The following is a 19187-nucleotide window of genomic DNA, read 5'->3' as shown; positions in this document are numbered from 1 at the left end:
GTTTCTAGCTCCAACAGTGCAGTAATATCTAACAATTCAATACACACAAATCTAAAAGTAAAATAATGGAATTAAGAAATATATAAATATTAGGACGAGCAATGTTGGAGTGGCATAGACGCAATGTCGGAGTGGCTGGTGGCAATAAATTAGTAATACCAAACGCTTACCTCGAACTGGAAGAGTTCCAGTGTTGGGTTGGAAAGTCATAGCCAGCTAGCTAACATAGCATCACTCTGTTTGAGCAGGGTGTTTCAGTAGGCTAAACTATCTAGCTGCATTTGCTAGCTAAGTAAGTGAAACTGAAAGTGAAAAAAATACGAAATCTCTCTCTCTATTTCTCTCTAGCTTCTCCTTCATTTTGGAATAAATTAATTTGTTCAAAACTGTTCAACTATTGTCTTTCTTTCTCTTTGACTCAACTACTCAACACATTTTATACACTGCAGTGTTAGCTAGCTGTAGTTTATGCTTTCAGTACTAGATTAATGATCTGATCCTTTGATTGGGTGGACAACATGTCAGTTCATGCTGCAAGAACCCTGATAGGCTGGAGGACGTCCTCCGGAAATTGTCATAATTACTGTGTAATTACTGTCTATGGAAGGGGGTGAGAACCATGAGCCTCCTAGGTTTTGTATTGAAGTGAATGTACCCAGAGGAGGACCGAAGCTTGCTGTCCTCCGGCTACACCATGGTGCTACCCTACAGAGTGCTGTTGAGGCTACTGTAGACCTTCTTTGCAAAATAGTGTTTTAATCAGTTATTTGGTGACATGATTATATTCAGTATAGTTTTATCTAAAAAATGATAACTTTTTTAATGTTTTACTAGTCCTCCCCTTCCTCCTCTGAGGAGCCTCCACTGTGTTGTAGGTTATTGTCCTGCTGAAAGGTGAATTCCTCTCCCAGTCTCTGGTGTAAAGCAGACTGAAGCAGGTTTTCCTCTAGGTTTCTTTTTATCCTTGAAAAACTCCCCAGTATTTGTAGATGTCAAGCATACCCTTACCATGATGCAGCCACCACAATGCTTGAAAATAAGGAGGCAGTGTCACGAGTGTCAGTGTAATGCGGTGGGTTGAAGTCAGGCGCAGGACACAGAACTCAATGAAAACGTACTTTACTGATAAGTAAAGAAACCAATACAAAATACCTCCACACAGGGAGGAACAAACCCGCTCACCAAACGACACACGAAACGAAATAACAAACACGCACAAAACACAATGGGAGCCACCGGGTTAAATAGGGAAGGAGTAATTACATGATGGGAAACAGGTGTGTGACAATCAGACAACAACAGGTAGAACATAGAAAATAGATCGGCAGTAGCTAGTATTCCGGTGACGATGAACGCCGAAGCGGCAGCCTCGGCAGAATCCGTGATAGTAACCCCCCCCGACGCGCGGCTCCAGCCGTGCGTCGACACCGGCCTCGGGGACGGCCAGGAGGACGCAGCACGGGGCGAGTCGGATGACTGCGGTGGAAATCCCTCAACATGGAGGGATCGAGGATGTCCCTCCTAGGGACCCAGCACCGTTCCTCCGGACCATACCCCTCCCACTCCACGAGATACTGCAGGCCTCCCACCCGACGCCTCGAATCTAAGATGGAACAGACCGAGTACGCCGGTGCCCCCTCGATGTCCAGTGTGCCAGAACCGGCTGATAACCAAATACACACTGGAATGGAGTAATGTTAGTGGAGGAGTGGCGGAGTGAGTTTTGGGCCATCTCTGCCCAGGGGAGGAAAACTGACCACTCCCCCCGCCGGTCCTGGCAATACGACCTCAGAAACCTACCCACCTCCTGGTTGACTCTCTCCACCTGCCCGTTACTTTCCGGGAGAAACCCTGAGGTCAGGCTGACCAAGACTCCCAGACGTTCCATGAACGCCCTCCAGACCCTCGAGGTGAACTGGGAACCCCGATCAGACACTATATCCTCAGGTACCCCATAGTGCCGGAAGACGTGTGTAAATAGGGCCTCAGCAGTCTGTAGGGCCGTAGGGAGACCGGGCAGTGGAATGAAGCAGAAGGACTTAGAAAACCGATCCAGGATCGTGGTGTTCCCTTGTGAGGGGGGAAGATCCGTCACGAAATCCACCGATAGGTGGGACCACGGTCGTTGTGGAATGGGTAGGGGTTGCAATTTTCCTCTGGGCAGTTGTCTAGGAGCCTTACACTGGGCGCACACCGAGCAGGAGGAAACATAAACCTTCACGTCCTTAGCTAAGGTGGGCCACCAGTACTTCCCACTAAGACAATGCACTGTCAGACCGATGCCAGGATGACCAGAGGAGGGTGATGTGTGAGCCCAATAGATCAAACGATTGTGGACCTCCAGCGGGACGTACACACGACCCTCTGGACACTGGGGAGGAGTGGGTTCGTTACGCAACGCCCGCTCGATGTCCGCGTCCACCTCCCACACCACCGGTGCCACCAGACACGACGCCGGAAGTATGGGAGTGGGCTCCATGGAACGCTCCTCCGTGTCATACAGTCAGGACAGAGCATCTGCCTTAGCGTTCTGGGAACCTGGCCTGTAAGAAAGGGTGAAAACAAAACGGGTGAGAAAAATGGACCACCTTGCCTGGCGAGGGTTTAATCTCCTCGCCGCCCGGATGTACTCCAGATTGCGGTGGTCAGTCAAAATGAGAAAAGGGTGTTTAGCCCCCTCAAGCCAATGTCTCCACGCTTTCAGGGCTTGGACCACAGCCAACAGCTCCCGGTCCCCCACATCATAGTTGCGCTCCGCCGGGCTGAGCTTCTTCAAAAAGAACGCACAGGGGCGGAGCTTGGGTGGTGTGCCCGAGCGCTGGGAAAGTACAGCACCTATCCCAGCCTCCGACGCTTCCACCTCAACCGTGAAGGCCAAGGAGGGATCCGGATGAGCCAGCACTGGAGCCGAGGTAAACAGGTTCTTCAGATAACTGAACGCCCAGTCCGCCTCAGCTGACCACCGCAGACGCACCGGTCCCCCCTTCAGCAACGAGGTGATGGGAGCCGCTACCTGACCAAAGCCCCAGATAAACCTCCGGTAGTAATTGGCAAACCCCAAAAATCGCTGCACCTCCTTCACTGTGGTTGGAGTCGACCAATTACGCACGTCCGAAATGCGGTCACTCTCCATATTCACCCCAGACGCGGACATGTGGTACCCTAGGAAGGAGATGGACTCCTGAAAGAACAGGCATTTCTCCGCCTTGGAATACAGGTCATGCATCAACAGTCGTCCAAGCACTTTACGCACCAGGGACACATGCTCTGCCCGTGTAGTGGAGTATATGAGAATGTCATCAATATACACCACTACACCCTGTCTGTGCAGATCCCTGAAAATCTCATCGACAAAGGATTGGAAGACTGATGGAGCATTCATCAACCCGTATGGCATGACGAGGTACTCATAGTGTCCTGAGGTGGTACTGAATGCCGTCTTCCACTCATCTCCCTCCCGGATACGCACCAGGTTGTACGCGCTCCTGAGATCCAATTTCGTGAAGAAGCGCGCCCCGTGCAATGACTCCGTCATACAAGCTATCAGAGGTAATGGATAGCTGTACTTGACGGTGATCTGATTAAGACCACGGTAATCAATGCACGGGCGTAACCCACCATCCTTCTTCTTCACGAAAAAGAAACTTGAGGAAACAGTTGAAGTGGAAGGCCGAATGTATCCCTGTCTCAGAGATTCGGAGACATATGTTTCCATAGCCGCCTTCTCCTCCTGTGACAGAGGGTACACGTGACTCCGGGGAAGTGCAGCGCCCGCCTGGAGATTTATCGCACAATCCCCCGGACGATGGGGTGGTAATTTAGTCGCCCTCTGTTTACTGAAGGCGAGAGCCAAATCGGCATACATTTACATTTACGTCATTTAGCAGACGCTCTTATCCAGAGCGACTTACAAATTGGTGCATTCACCTTATAGCCAGTGGGATAACCACTTTACAATACAGTGGGGGAAAAAAGTATTTAGTCAGCCACCAATTGTGCAAGTTCTCCCACTTAAAAAGATGAGAGAGACCTGTAATTTTCATCATAGGTACACGTCAACTATGACAGACAAATTGAGAAGAAAAAAATCCAGAAAATCACATTGTAGGATTTTTTATGAATTTATTTGCAAATTATGGTGGAAAATAAGTATTTGGTCAATAACAAAAGTTTCTCAATAGTTTGTTATATACCCTTTGTTGGCAATGACACAGGTCAAACGTTTTCTGTAAGTCTTCACAAGGTTTTCACACACTGTTGCTGGTATTTTGGCCCATTCCACCATGCAGATCTCCTCTAGAGCAGTGATGTTTTGGGGCTGTCGCTGGGCAACACGGACTTTCAACTCCCTCCAAAGATTTTCTATGGGGTTGAGATCTGGAGACTGGCTAGGCCACTCCAGGACCTTGAAATGCTTCTTACGAAGCCACTCCTTCGTTGCCCGGGCGGTGTGTTTGGGATCATTGTCATGCTGAAAGACCCAGCCACGTTTCATCTTCAATGCCCTTGCTGATGGAAGGAGGTTTTCACTCAAAATCTGGAGTTTGGAGTGTGACTGTTTGAGGTTGTGGACTGGTGTCTTTTATACTGATAACAAGTTCAAACAGGTGCCATTAATACAGGTAATGAGTGGAGGACAGAGGAGCCTCTTAAAGAAGAAGTTACAGGTCTGTGAGAGCCAGAAATCTTGCTTGTTTGTAGGTGACCAAATACTTATTTTCCACCATAATTTGCAAATAAATTAATTAAAAATCCTACAATGTGATTTACTGGATTTTTTTTCTCAATTTGTCTGTCATAGTTGACGTGTACCTATGATGAAAATTACAGGCCTCTCTCATCTTTTTAAGTGGGAGAACAATTGGTGGCTGACTAAATACTTCCCCCCCCCCACTGTATGTATTTTTTTTTTTTTTATGTTGGGGGGTGGGGTAAGGGGGGGTAGAAGGATTACTTTATCCTATCCCAGGTATTCCTTAAAGAGGTGGGGTTTCAAGTGTCTCCGGAAGGTGGTGAGTGACTCTGCTGTCCTAGCGTCGTGAGGGAGCTTGTTCCACCATTGGGGTGCCAGAGCAGCATACTCGGAGGGAATGTGCATTGTGGAGACCTCTCCACTGTAGTAGCCCCTAAGGAAACCCCTACACACCTCCCTGAGCACTGACTGGACCATCCCTTGAGAGCCCTCTGTTGCCATGAAATAGTGGGGTCATGAGTGGTTAACCAGGGAAGTCCCAACACCACAGGATACGCAGGAGAATCAATCAGATAGAGACTAATCCTCTCCTCATGACCCCCCTGCGTCCTCATTAAGAGTGGAGCGGTGACCTCCCTGATTAGGCCTGACCCTAACGGGCGACTATCTAATGCATGTACAGGGAAGGGCACATCAACACAAACAGTGGGAATCCCTAAACTAATTGAATACTGACGATCAATAAAATTCCCAGCTGCGCCTGAATCTACCAGCGCCTTATGCTGGGAAAGGAGAAAACTCTGGGAAAACAACCTCAATACACATATGAGCAACAGGGAGCTCTGGGTGAGTCGGGTGCTTACTCACCTGAGATGGTCAACCAGTGCTCTGCCTACTGCCTCGACTCCCTGGGGACCCTCCCCAGCACCGACCAGCAGTGTGTCCTTTGCGGCCACAGTTGGTACAGGGGACGGCCCCTCTCCTGGTCTCACGAAGCGCAGCACCTCCGAGCTCCATGGGGGTAGGGTCGGAGGTGCTGGGGGATGGAATGGACGGGCCCCGATCAGAACGTCCGCGGGTTTCCAACCGGTTATCCAGCCTGATGGACATATCCACCAGTTGGTCCAGGTTGAAGTTGGTATCCCTGCAGGCCAGTTCCCGACGAACGTCCCCCCTTAGGCTGCATCGATAGTGGTCGATCAGGGCCCTCTCATTCCATCCTGCGCTGGCTGCCAGAGTCCTGAACTCCAGCGCAAAATCCTGGGCGCTCCTCCTCTCCTGTCTTAGGTGGAACAGACGCTCGCCCGCCGCTCTCCCCTCCGGTGGCTGATCGAAATCCTCGTAGCGGACTGATGTAGCATCAATTCCTCCCCACTTGGCGTTGGCCCACTCGAGCGCCTTCCCCGACAGACAGGAGATGAGGGCGGACACGCTCTCGTATCCTGAGGGCGCCAGGTGAATGGTTGCCAGGTAGAGCTCTACCTGGAGAAGAAAACCCTGAGACCCGGCTGGTGTACCGTCATATGCCCTCGGGAGCGAGAGCCGAATCCCACTGGACCCAGGTGGCGAAGGGGTGGACAGTGGTATGGGTGGTTGAGTGGTTGGAGGAGGTGTAGGAAAGCCACCTCTCTCCCATCGTTCCATAGTATTTACCACTCTCTCCATAGCGGTGCCGAGTGCCTGGATCATGCTCTCCTGTCGTTGGACGCGATCCTCCATCGATCCGGACTGACTGGCTGCACCTGCTGACTCCATACTGGTGCGTGTTTCTGTCACGAGTGTCAGTGTAATGCGGTGGGTTGAAGTCAGGCGCAGGACACAGAACTCAATGAAAACGTACTTTACTGATAAGTAAAGAAACCAATACAAAATACCTCCACACAGGGAGGAACAAACCCGCTCACCAAACGACACACGAAACGAAATAACAAACACGCACATAACACAATGGGAGCCACCGGGTTAAATAGGGAAGGAGTAATTACATGATGGGAAACAGGTGTGTGACAATCAGACAACAACAGGTAGAACATAGAAACATAGAACATAGATCGGCAGTAGCTAGTATTCCAGTGACGACGAAAGCCGAAGCCTGCCTAGCAAGGAGGAGGGGCAGCCTCGGCAGAATCCGTGACAGGCAGTTACTCAGTGATGTGTTGGATTTGCCCCAAACATAAGACTTTAGTGTCTTGTTGCATACAATATGCATGTTTTGGGATGTTTGTATTCTGTATATTTGTATTCTTCTTTTCACTCTATCATTTAGGTCATTATTGTGGAGTCACTACTCAGTTTTCTCCCATCACAGCCATTGAACTCAGTAGCTGTTTTAAAATCAACAATGGTCTCATGGTAACACCCAAGTTTTATTTCCGGTCTTGCAGCTCATTTCAAGACGACTACATCTTTGATGTGTCTGGGTGGATTAATACATAATTAATACATAATCCACAGCATAATTATTAACTTGACCATGCTTAAAGAAATATTCAATGTCTGATTTGTTATCACTGCCCTTCTTCATTGAACTTACGAAAAGCTCCCTGGTCTTTGTAGTTGTATCTGTGCTTGAAATTCAGTACTTGACTAAGTGACCTTACAGATGTTGTATGAGTGAGTCCATGTATGAGTGAGTCCATGTAACTTATTATGTGACTTGTTAAGGCTTGCCTAAACAAAGGGGCAAAATAATTATGCAACAACTATATTTCAGTTATATATTTTTTATTTGTCAAAAAATATATATATTATTTTTCTTCCACTTTGACATTACAGAGTATTTTGTGTAGATTGTTGACAAAAAATTACAATTAAATCAATTTGAATCCCACTTTGTAACACAATCAAATGTGAAGAAATCCATGGGGTCTGAATACTTTTGTGAGGCACTATATCTAGGCCACTGTACCACACAGCTTTGACCATCACAGGGCCTTTCATTTTGTTATTGAGTACTGCAAGTACTGATGTGGTTTCGCATCCAGATGAAACTGTTTTTTCACATTCAAGCATCCTACTATTTATTGCAGTCCCTTTTTACACGGTATGGGTTATGGGTTGAGTTAGCTACATTTCTATAAAATAACGCCTTTTCACAAATATAAGGGAGTTATATTTTCAGAGGCCTTGGATATGGCAAAAGAAAAATGCTGATTAGGTTAGTGAACAAAGTTGCTCTCATTTATTCTAAGACAAAGTTATGAGCTAATTATGTTAGAGTCTGGTGTCTTACTGTGTGTTTGGGGAGTAGAATGTTGCTGTACCTTTTCTCTTTCACTCACTCTGGGGAGAACAGTTTGAGAGCCATCTTAGCGAAGCGGTCCATTAGTTTGTCATTAGTCGCGCAGCGTGTAACCCAGAGGGTAGGGGGTTGACATGTTATTGGCACCACGCCCCATGGGTACCACAGTCAGGGGAAACTTCCGCCCTTGGTTGTGGTGGCAAAGGCCAGCTCCGTGACGGCTTACATACTCACTTCATTTTCTTAGCCACAGGCAAACAGCATGCTAGGGCCCCCTTGGACTTTCCCCAATCTCCTGTAACATAATGTATTTTTAATTAATGTAAGCAGCTTTAAAGATCTATTTGGGAATTCACCTATTTTTTGTCTCTCTCACAACTAGATATGATTCAGAAACCAAAACCAGAGGGAGAAAAGTGCATTTATATTATTTTGATATATATATTTCTTTTCTTCTTTCACATGTGAATGTTTGAAGTGCCAAACATCTCTAGATTAACCATATCACATCAAAATGTCATGCAAAACAACCACTAACAGAATCACTGACTTTTAATTACAGTGGGGAGAACAAGTATTTGATACACTGCCGATTTTGCAGGTTTTCCTACTTACAAAGCAAGTAGAGGTCTGTAATTTGTATCATAGGTACACTTCAACTGTGAGAGACGGAATCTAAAACAAAAATCCAGAAAATCACATTGTATGATTTTTAAGTAATTAATTAGCATTTTATTGCATGACATAAGTATTTGATCACCTACCAACCAGTAAGAATTCCGGCTCTCACAGACCTGTTCGTTTTTCTTTAAGAAGCCCTCCTGTTCTCCACTCATTACCTGTATTAACTGCACCTGTTTGAACTCGTTACCTGTATAAAAGACACCTGTCCACACACTCAATCAAACAGACTCCAACCTCTCCACAATGGCCAAGACCAGAGAGCTGTGTAAGGACATCAGGGATAAAATTGTAGACCTGCACAAGGCTGGGATGGGCTACAGGACAATAGGCAAGCAGCTTGGTGAGAAGGCAACAACTGTTGGCGCAATTATTAGAAAATGGAAGAAGTTCAAGATTGCGGTTAATCACCCTCGGTCTGGGGCTCCATGCAAGATCTCACCTCGTGGGGCATCAATGATCATGAGGAAGGTGAGGGATCAGCCCAGAACTACACGGCAGGACCTGGTCAATGACCTGAAGAGAGCTGGGACCACAGTCTCAAAGAAAACCATTAGTAACACACTACGCCGTCATGGATTAAAATACTGCAGCGCACGCAAGGTCCCCCTGCTCAAGCCAGCGCATGTCCAGGCCCGTCTGAAGTTTGCCAATGACCATCTGGATGATCCAGAGGAGGAATTGGAGAAGGTCATGTGGTCTGATGAGACAAAAATAGAGCTTTTTGGTCTAAACTCCACTCGCCGTGTTTGGAGGAAGAAGAAGGATGAGTACAACCCAAGAACACCATCCCAACCGTGAAGCATGGAGGTGGAAACATCATTCTTTGGGGATGCTTTTCTGCAAAGGGGACAGGATGACTGCACCGTATTGAGGGGAGGATGGATGGGGCCATGTATCGCGAGATCTTGGCCAACAACCTCCTTCCCTCAGTAAGAGCATTGAAGATGGGTCGTGGCTGGGTCTTCCAGCATGACAACGACCCAAAACACACAGCCAGGGCAACTAAGGAGTGGCTCCGTAAGAAGCATCTCAAGGTCCTGGAGTGGCCTAGCCAGTCTCCAGACCTGAACCCAATAGAAAATCTTTGGAGGGAGCTGAAAGTCCGTATTGCCCAGCAACAGCCCCGAAACCTGAAGGATCTGGAGAAGGTCTGTATGGAGGAGTGGGCCAAAATCCCTGCTGCAGTGTATGCAAACCTGGTCAAGACCTACAGGAAACGTATGATCTCTGTAATTGCAAACAAAGGTTTCTGTACCAAATATTAAGTTCTGCTTTTCTGATGTATCAAATACTTATGTCATGCAATAAAATGCAAATTAATTACTTAAAAATCATACAATGTGATTTTCTGGATTTTTGTTTTAGATTCTGTCTCTCACAGTTGAAGTGTACCTATGATAAAAATTACAGACCTCTACATGCTTTGTAAGTAGGAAAACCTGCAAAATCGGCAGTGTATCAAATACTTGTTCTCCCCACTGTAGTTGTAAGATGTTGGACCTCAGGGAATGCTCTTCCAAATGAATACATTCTTACACTTATAGGAAGTGAAATTAAATCCAACAGTGAATAAAATGTTTACCATTCAATGGATATTCATAATGTTTTTAACCTGATTTTTTTTCTACAAAACATTTAAATCCCATACAACCTTGTTTTCCCTACGGAAGCCCTGAAACCCAAAGCAAAACAAAATAAAACGTAGACTCTTGGAATTATCTTGTCCGACCGACTTAGTATCTCGTTTCAACGACTTAGTAAAAAAAGTAAAAAAATATGTTTTTTTTTTTTACTAAGTCGTTTAAAATATGTATACAGTGGGGGAAAAAAGTATTTAGTCAGCCACCAATTGTGCAAGTACTCCCACTTAAAAAGATGAGAGAGGCCTGTAATTTTCATCATAGGTACACGTCAACTATGACAGACAAAATTAGAATTGTTTTTCCAGAAAATCACATTGTAGGATTTTTAATGAATTTATTTGCAAATTATGGTGGAAAATAAGTATTTGGTCAATAACAAAAGTTTCTCAATACTTTGTTATATACCCTTTGTTGGCAATGACACAGGTCAAACGTTGTCTGTAAGTCTTCACAAGGTTTTCACACACTGTTGCTGGTATTTTGGCCCATTCCTCCATGCAGATCTCCTCTAGAGCAGTGATGTTTTGGGGCTGTCGCTGGGCAACACAGACTTTCAACTCCCTCCAAATATTTTCTATGGGGTTGAGATCTGGAGACTGGCTAGGCCACTCCAGGACCTTGAAATGCTTCTTACGAAGCCACTCCTTCGTTGCCCGGGCGGTGTGTTTGGGATCATTGTCATGCTGAAAGACCCAGCCACATTTCATCTTCAATGCCCTTGCTGATGGAAGGAGGGTTTCACTCAAAATCTCACGATACATGGCCCCTTTCATTCTTTCCTTTACACGGATCAGTCGTCCTGGTCCCTTTGCAGAAAAACAGCCCCAAAGCATGATGTTTCCACCCCCATGCTTCACAGTAGGTATGGTGTTCTTTGGATGCAACTCACCATTCTTTGTCCTCCAAACACGACGAGTTGTGTTTTTACCAAAAAGTTCTATTTTGGTTTCATCTGACCATATGACATTCTCCCAATCCTCTTCTGGATCATCCAAATGCACTGTAGCAAACTTCAGACGGGCCTGGACATGTACTGGCTTAAGCAGGGGGACACATCTGGCACTGCAGGATTTGAGTCCCTGGTGGCGTAGTGTGTTACTGATGGTAGGCTTTGTTACTTTGGTCCCAGCTCTCTGCAGGTCATTCACTAGGTCCCCCCGTGTGGTTCTGGGATTTTTGCTCACCGTTCTTGTGATCATTTTGACCCCACGGGGTGAGATCCTGCGTGGAGCCCCAGATCGAGGGAGATTATCAGTGGTCTTGTATGTCTTCCATTTCCTAATAATTGCTCCCACAGTTGATTTCTTCAAACCAAGCTGCTTACCTATTGCAGATTCAGTCTTCCCAGCCTGGTGCAGGTCTACAATTTTGTTTCTGGTGTCCTTTGACAGCTCTTTGGTCTTGGCCATAGTGGAGTTTGGAGTGTGACTGTTTGAGGTTGTGGACAGGTGTCTTTTATACTGATAACAAGTTCAAACAGGTGCCATTTATACAGGTAATGAGTGGAGGACAGAGGAGCCTCTTAAAGAAGAAGTTACAGGTCTGTGAGAGCCAGAAATCTTGCTTGTTTGTAAGTGACCAAATACTTATTTTCCACCATAAAACGCAAATAAATTCATTACAAATCCTACAATGTGATTTTCTGGATTCTTTTCTTCTCAATTTGTCTGTCATAGTTGACGTGGACCAATGATGAAAATTACAGGCCTCTCTCATCTTTTTAAGTGGGAGAACTTGCACAATTGGTGGCTGACTAAATACTTTTTCCCCCCACTGTATACAGTTGAAGTCGGAAGTTTACATACACTTAGGTTGGAGTCATTAAAACTCGTTTTTCAACCACATTGGACACACATACTCATTCCAGGGTTTTTCTTTATTTTTACTGTTTTCTACATTGTAGAATAATAGTGAAGACATCAAAACTATGAAACAACACATATGGAATCATGTAGTAACCAAAACTCTGTTAAACAAATCAAAATATATTTTATATTTGGCATTCTTCAAAGTAGCCACCCTTTGCCTTGATGACAGCTTTCCACACTCTTGGCATTCTCTCAACCAGCTTCATGAGGTAGTCACCTGGAATGCATTTCAATTAACAGGTGTGCCTTGTTAATTGGTGGAATTCCTTTCCTTCTTAATGCGTTTGAGCCAATCAGTTGTGTTGTGACAAGGTAGGGGTGGTATACAGAATATAGCCGTATTTGGTAAAAGATCAAGTCCATATTATGTCAAGAACAGCTCATTACTTTAAGTCATGAATGTCAGTCAATCTGGAAAATGTCAAGTACTTTGAAAGTTTCTTCAAGTGCAGTCGCAAAAACCATCAAGCACTATGATGAAACTGGCTCTCATGAGGACCGCCACAGGAAAGGAAGACCCAGAGTTACCTCTGCTGCACACATTTCAAGTAACAGACACATCTCAACATCAATTGTTCAGAGGAGGCTGCATGAATCAGGCCTTCATGGTTGAATTGCTGCAAAGAAACCACTGCTAAAGGACACCAATAATAAGAAGAGACTTGCATGGACCAAGAAACACGAGCAATGGACATTAGACCGGTGGAAATCTGTCCTTTGGACTGACGACTCCAAATTTGAGATTTTTGGTTCCAACCGCCGTGTCTTTGTGAGACGCAGAGTATGTGAACGGATGATCTCCGCATGTGTGGTTCCCACTGTGAAGCATGGAGGAGGAGGTGTGATGGTGTGGAGGTCCTTTGCTGGTGACACTGTCTTTGATTTATTTAGAATTCAAGGCGCACTTAACCAGCATGGCTACCACAGCATTCTGCAGCGATACACCATCCCATCTGGTTTGCGTTTAGTGGGACTATCATTTGTTTTTCAACAGGACAATGACCCAACACACCTCCAGGCTGTGTAAGGGCTATTTGACCAAGAAGGAGAGTGATGGAGTGCTGCATCAGATGACCTGGCCTCCACAATCACCTGACCTCAACCCAATTGAGATGGTTTGGAATGAGTTCGACTGCAGAGTGAAGGAAAAGCAGCCAACAAGTGCTCAGCATATGTGCGAACTCCTTCAAGACTGTTGGAAAAAGCATTCCAGGTGAAGCTGGTTGAGAGAATGCCAAGAGTGTGCAAAGCTGTCATCAAGGCAAAGGGTAGCTACTTTGAAGAATCTAAAATCTAAAATATATTTTGATTTGTTTAACACTTATTTGGTTACTACATAATTCCATATGTGTTATTTCATAGTTTTGATGTCCTCACAATTATTCTACAATGTAGAAAATAGTCAAATAAAGAAAAACCCTGGAATGAGTAGGTGTGTCCAAACCTTTGACTGGTACTGTATTTTACTAAGTCGTTCAAACAAGAGACTAAGTCGTTCGAATGAGATACTAAGTTGTTTGAATGACTTAAGATGTTGTTGGCCCACTTACATGCTCTGGCATTCAAAAGCAGCCCTATCAAAGAACTGTCAATGAATAATCATATCAATGGTTGGAATCAGTGAATGAATGGCTGTAGCAACGGTCTGACAAGAACAACTGGCGCAGCATAACAATTGAGGCCTAATTAGCCAAAATAATTATTAAGTTGTAGTATCTCGTTTGAACAACTTAGTAAAAAAAAGCGATACTAAGTCATTCGGACAACAGTATAAGTTATTTAATAAGGGAGGGCACAAATGTCATGAAAATAATGATGTTCACAATCAGCTGGCATAGAGAATCAAACCAAAACACCCCCCAAATCAATTCAAATGTATAGGCTCACACACTAAATCACAAATGAAAATGGAAAATCTCTGTTTTTGTCAACCAACAATGTATTTGTCCTCCAGTGTTAAGTACCCTATTTAGGGGACTTTGAGCGGTTCTGGACCGGTTCTGACTCTGTGAACGTCGAAGGGTCCAGTGCTTTATAGTGCCAGAAATTCCCATCTGTTTTCCTTCCGCTACCACTCTGTCAGTGGAGCTGACTTGAAGTGTCAGGTTTCACACCCGACATTTTCATAGGGAGTGACGTGTCACATTTTCTGGCCTATCCAGACAAATAATCGATTTTCCTCTGCCTCTGAGCGACGGAGCCAAGCCTGGGAGACGGCATAATAAAGGGGACAGTCTAGTGAATTATTCTCATCATATTATTCTCATCATATTATTCTCATCATATTCTGAGCTAGATTTAGAGCTCTCAACCTGAAAAAATACTAAATAATTTTGTAGAATTGATACATGACCACTTTCTCTTGGTCAAAGAGGGACAAAATCACTTTGTGCGCAAAGCTGAAGTTGTAACGAGTCTGCAGATATTCAAATAGTGTCTCTGCGTTGCTTAGAGGACGCTTGGCAGAAAATGATCTGTCGTCAGTTATATGAAATGGTGCCAAATTTGTACTGTCACTAAATATGAGGAGATATCTTATAGTAAGTCATTACAGCACCAAACAACACAAAAAGGTTAATTACTGCTCAAGCACATTACTCCTAAAGCCATTCTATCCACTAAGGACTACCTATTCAAGAACCTGGATCCAATTTGAGAGAAGAATAGAAAAATAGATAGGGAAAAACTGCAGGCCATTTTTGATAGCCCCCACTGCATGCAGACCTGTCACAATATATACTACTTCTGATGAGGATGTATTTCCCTTTGCTGTTCAAATCAAATCAAATCAAATCAAATGTTATTTGTCACACACACACGTGTTAAGCAGATTTTATTGCGGGTGTAGCGAAATGTAATATCCAACAATTTCACAACATATACCCAATACACACAAATCTAAGTAAGGAATGGAATTTAAGAATGTATACATATATGGACAAGCAATGACAGAGCGGCATGGACTAAGATACAGTAGAATATTATAGAATACAGTATATACATATGCGATGAGTAATGCAAGATATGTAAACATTATTAAAGTGACTAGTGTTCGATTTCTTAAAGTGACCAGTGATTGCAATAGGCAGCAGCAGCCTCTAATGTGCTAGTGATGGCTATTTAACAGCCTGATGGCCTTGAGATAGAAGCTGTTTTTCATTCTCTCGGTCCCAGCTTTGATGCACCTGTACTGACCTCACCTTCTGGATGATAGCGGGGTGAACAGGCAGTGGCTCGGGTGGTTGATGTCCTTGATGATCTTTTTGGCCTTCCTGTGACATCGGGTGCTGTAGGTGTCCTGGAGGGCGGGTAGTTTGCCCCAGGTAATGCGTTCGGCAGACCGCACCACCCTCTGGAGAGCCCTGCGGTTGCGGGCGGTGCAGTTGCCGTACCAGGCGGTGATACAGCCCAACAGGATGCACTCAATTGTGCATCTGTAAAGGTTTGTGAGGGTTTTAGGTGCCAAGCCAAATTTCTTCAGCCTCCTGAGGTTGAAGAGGCTATGTTGCGCCTTCTTCACCACACTGTCTGCATGGGTGGACCATTTCAGTTTGTCAGTGATGTGTACGCAAAGAAACTGACAGGTCTGTAGACATGACTACTGGTTAATAATAATGTTCCTATTGTTATCAGCATAAGTAATATTAGGAAGGTAAAAATGTAATGTAGTTAACACTGAAAGCAAAAATGCATATAGAAGACATTAGCACAAATGTGAGAGTAATTGTTGTAGGCATTAATCTTATCCATGCACTCATACCCACAGGAGTAGTAGAAACCCCTGTGCAGTATGGACTGTACACAGTGGATGCTGCTGAGGAGAAGACGGCTCATAATAATGTCTGGAACGGAGAAAATGGAATGGCATCAAGCCATGTGTTTGGTGTATTTGATACCATTCCACCTATTCTGCTCCAGCTGTTACCACGAGCCCGTCCTCCTCAATTAAAGTGCCACCAACCTCCTGTGACTGTACATTTTATAAAAAACATGGCAATGGCATATACAGCGCATTCTGAAAGTATTCAGACCCCATGACTTTTTCCACATTTTGTTACGTTACAGGCTTATTCTAAAATGGATTATATAGTTTTTTTCCCCTTATCAATCTACACACAATACCCCATAATGAAAAAACAAAAACAGGTTTTTATACATTTTTGCAAATCTATAATAAATAAAAAAACTGAAATATCACATTTACATAAGTATTCAGACCCTTTACTCAGTACTTTGTTGAAGCAACTTTGGCAGCGATTACAGCCTCGAGTCTTCTTGGGTATGACGCTACAAGCTTGGCACACCTGTATTTGGGGAGTTTCTCCCATTCTTCTCTGCAGATCCTGTCAAGCTCTGTCAGGTTGGATGGGGAGCGTCACTGCACAGCTATTTTCAGGTGCCTTTTAGCAAACTCCAAGCGGGCTGTCATGTGCGTTTTACCGAGGAGTGGCTTCCGTCTGGCCACTCTACCATGACCAAAGCCCTTCTCCCCCGATTGCTCAGTTTGGCCGGGCAACCAGCTCTAGGAAGAGTCTTGGTGGTTCCAAACTTCTTCCATTTAAGAATGATGGAGGCCACTGTGTTCTTGGTGACCTTCAATGCTGCAGACATTGATTGGTACCCTTCCCCAGATCAGTGCTTCAACACAATCCTGTCTCGGAGCACTACGGACAATTCCTTCGACCTCATAACTTGTTTTTTGCTCTGACATGCACTGTTAACTGTGGGACCTTATATATACAGGTGTGTGCCTTTCCAAATCATGTCCAATCAATTGAATTTACCACAGGTGGCCTCCAATCAAGTTGTAGAAACATCTCAAGGATGATCAATGGAAACAGGATGCAACTGAGCTCAATTCGAGTCTTATAGCCAAGGCTCTGAATACTTATGTAAATTAGGTATTCCTGTTTTCGCTTTGTCATTATGGGGTATTGTGTGTAGATTGATGAGGATTTTTATTTATTTATTCAATTTTAGAATAAGGCTGTAACGTAACAAGATGTGGAAAAAGTCAAGGGGTCTGAACACTTTCCGAATGCACTGTATAACCAGTCTTAAAAGAGGTTAGGTACATTTTGCTATTCAATTCTCGTCCACATAATGAGAGGCACCATTACTTAGGTCAGTACACGATTTCTCCAAATGCACCAATAATGGAAGGCACATCCATTTAGTTGAAGCAGAAGATTTGTTTATATTTCTGGTCAATAATGATGGTTATGTGTGGGGTCTCCATCCACATTTCATAGTAATACTGAACTCCATTGCTAACATGTACAGATGCATATCTAATGGTCCAGGGATATTATAATTTGAAAATAAGCTGTATAGCACTATATATCCAGGCTCTGTTTATATATCCAGGCTCTGTCGCAGCCGGCCGCGACCGGGAGACTCATGGGCGGCGCACAATTGGCCCAGCGTCGTCCAGGGTAGGGGAGGGAATGGCCAGCAGGGATGTAGCTCAGTTGATAGAGCATGGCGTTTGCAACGCCAGGGTTGTGGGTTCAATTCCCACGGGGGGCCAGTATAAAAAAAATATGTATTCACTAACTGTAAGTCGCTCTGGATAAGAGCGTCTGCTAAATGACTAAAATGTAAAATGTAAAATATATAGTTACATTCAATGATGGTGGAAAGAGGAAGATGGGTGTGTCCTCTAGTGAATACAAGGGTGGCCAAAACACACAAGAAACAACTAGGTTTAATGTCCAGGGATCTATTGCTCTGTTGGGACAGAATATGCTTTATTTTCCTTGTTCTGTGGGGAGAAGTAGTTCCTTGGATGCTTTTACAGTGAGGGAAAAAAGTATTTGATCCCTTGCTGATTTTGTACGTTTGCCCACTGACAAAGACATGATCAGTCTATAATTTTAAAGGTAGGTTTATTTGAACAGTGAGAGACAGAATAACAACAAAAAAATCAAGAAAAATGCATGTCAAAAATGTTATAAATTGATTTGCATTTTAACCCCTCTGCAAAACATGACTTAGTACTTGGTGGCAAAACCCTTGTTGGCAATCACAGAGGTCAGACGTTTCTTGTAGTTGGCCACCAGGTTTGCACACATCTCAGGAGGGATTTTGTCCCACTCCTCTTTGCAGATCTTCTCCAAGTCATTAAGGTTTCGAGCCTGACGTTTGGCAACTCAAACCTTCAGCTCCCTCCACAGATTTTCTATGGGATTAAGGTCTGGACACTGGCTAGGCCACTCCAGGACCTTAATGTGCTTCTTCTTGAGCCACTCTTTTGTTGCCTTGGCCGTGTGTTTTGGGTCATTGTCATGCTGGAATACCCATCCCCGACCCATTTTCAATGCCCTGGCTGAGGGAAGGAGGTTCTCACTTGACAGTACATGGCCCCGTCCATCATCCCTTTGATGCGGTGAAGTTGTCCTGTCCCCTTAGCAGTAAAACACCCCCAAAGCATAATGTTTCCACCTCCATGTTTGACGGTTGGGATGGTGTTCTTGGGGTCATAGGCAGCATTCCTCCTCCTCCAAACATGGCGAGTTGAGTTGATGCCAAAGAGCTCGATTTTGGTCTCATCTGACCACAACACTTTCACCCAGTTCTCCTCTGAATCATTCAGATGTTCATTGGCAAACTTCAGATGGGCCTGTACATGTGCTTTCTTGAGCAGGGGGACCTTGCGGGCGCTGAAGGATTTCAGTCCTTCACAGCGTAGTGTGTAACCAATTGTTTTCTTGGTGACTATGGTCCCAGCTGCCTTGAGATCATTGACAAGATCCTCCCGTGTAGTTCTGGGCTGATTCCTCACCGTTCTCATGATCTTTGCAACTCCACGAGGTGAGATCTTGCATGGAGCCCCAGGCCGAGGGAGATTGACAGTTCTTTTGTGTTTCTTCAAATTGCGAATAATCGCACCAACTGTTGTCACCTTCTCACCAAGCTGCTTGGCGATGGTCTTGTATCCCATTCCAGCCTTGTGTAGGTCTACAATGTTGTCCCTGACATCCTTGGAGAGCTCTTTGGTCTTGGCCATGGTGGAGAGTTTGGAATCTGATTGATTAATTGCTTCTGTGGACAGGTGT

This window comes from Coregonus lavaretus (genome assembly GCF_964263955.1).
Source record: "Coregonus lavaretus genome assembly, chromosome: 12".
Classification (NCBI taxonomy): Eukaryota; Metazoa; Chordata; class Actinopteri; order Salmoniformes; family Salmonidae; genus Coregonus; species Coregonus lavaretus.
This window is presented reverse-complemented; position numbering follows the sequence as displayed.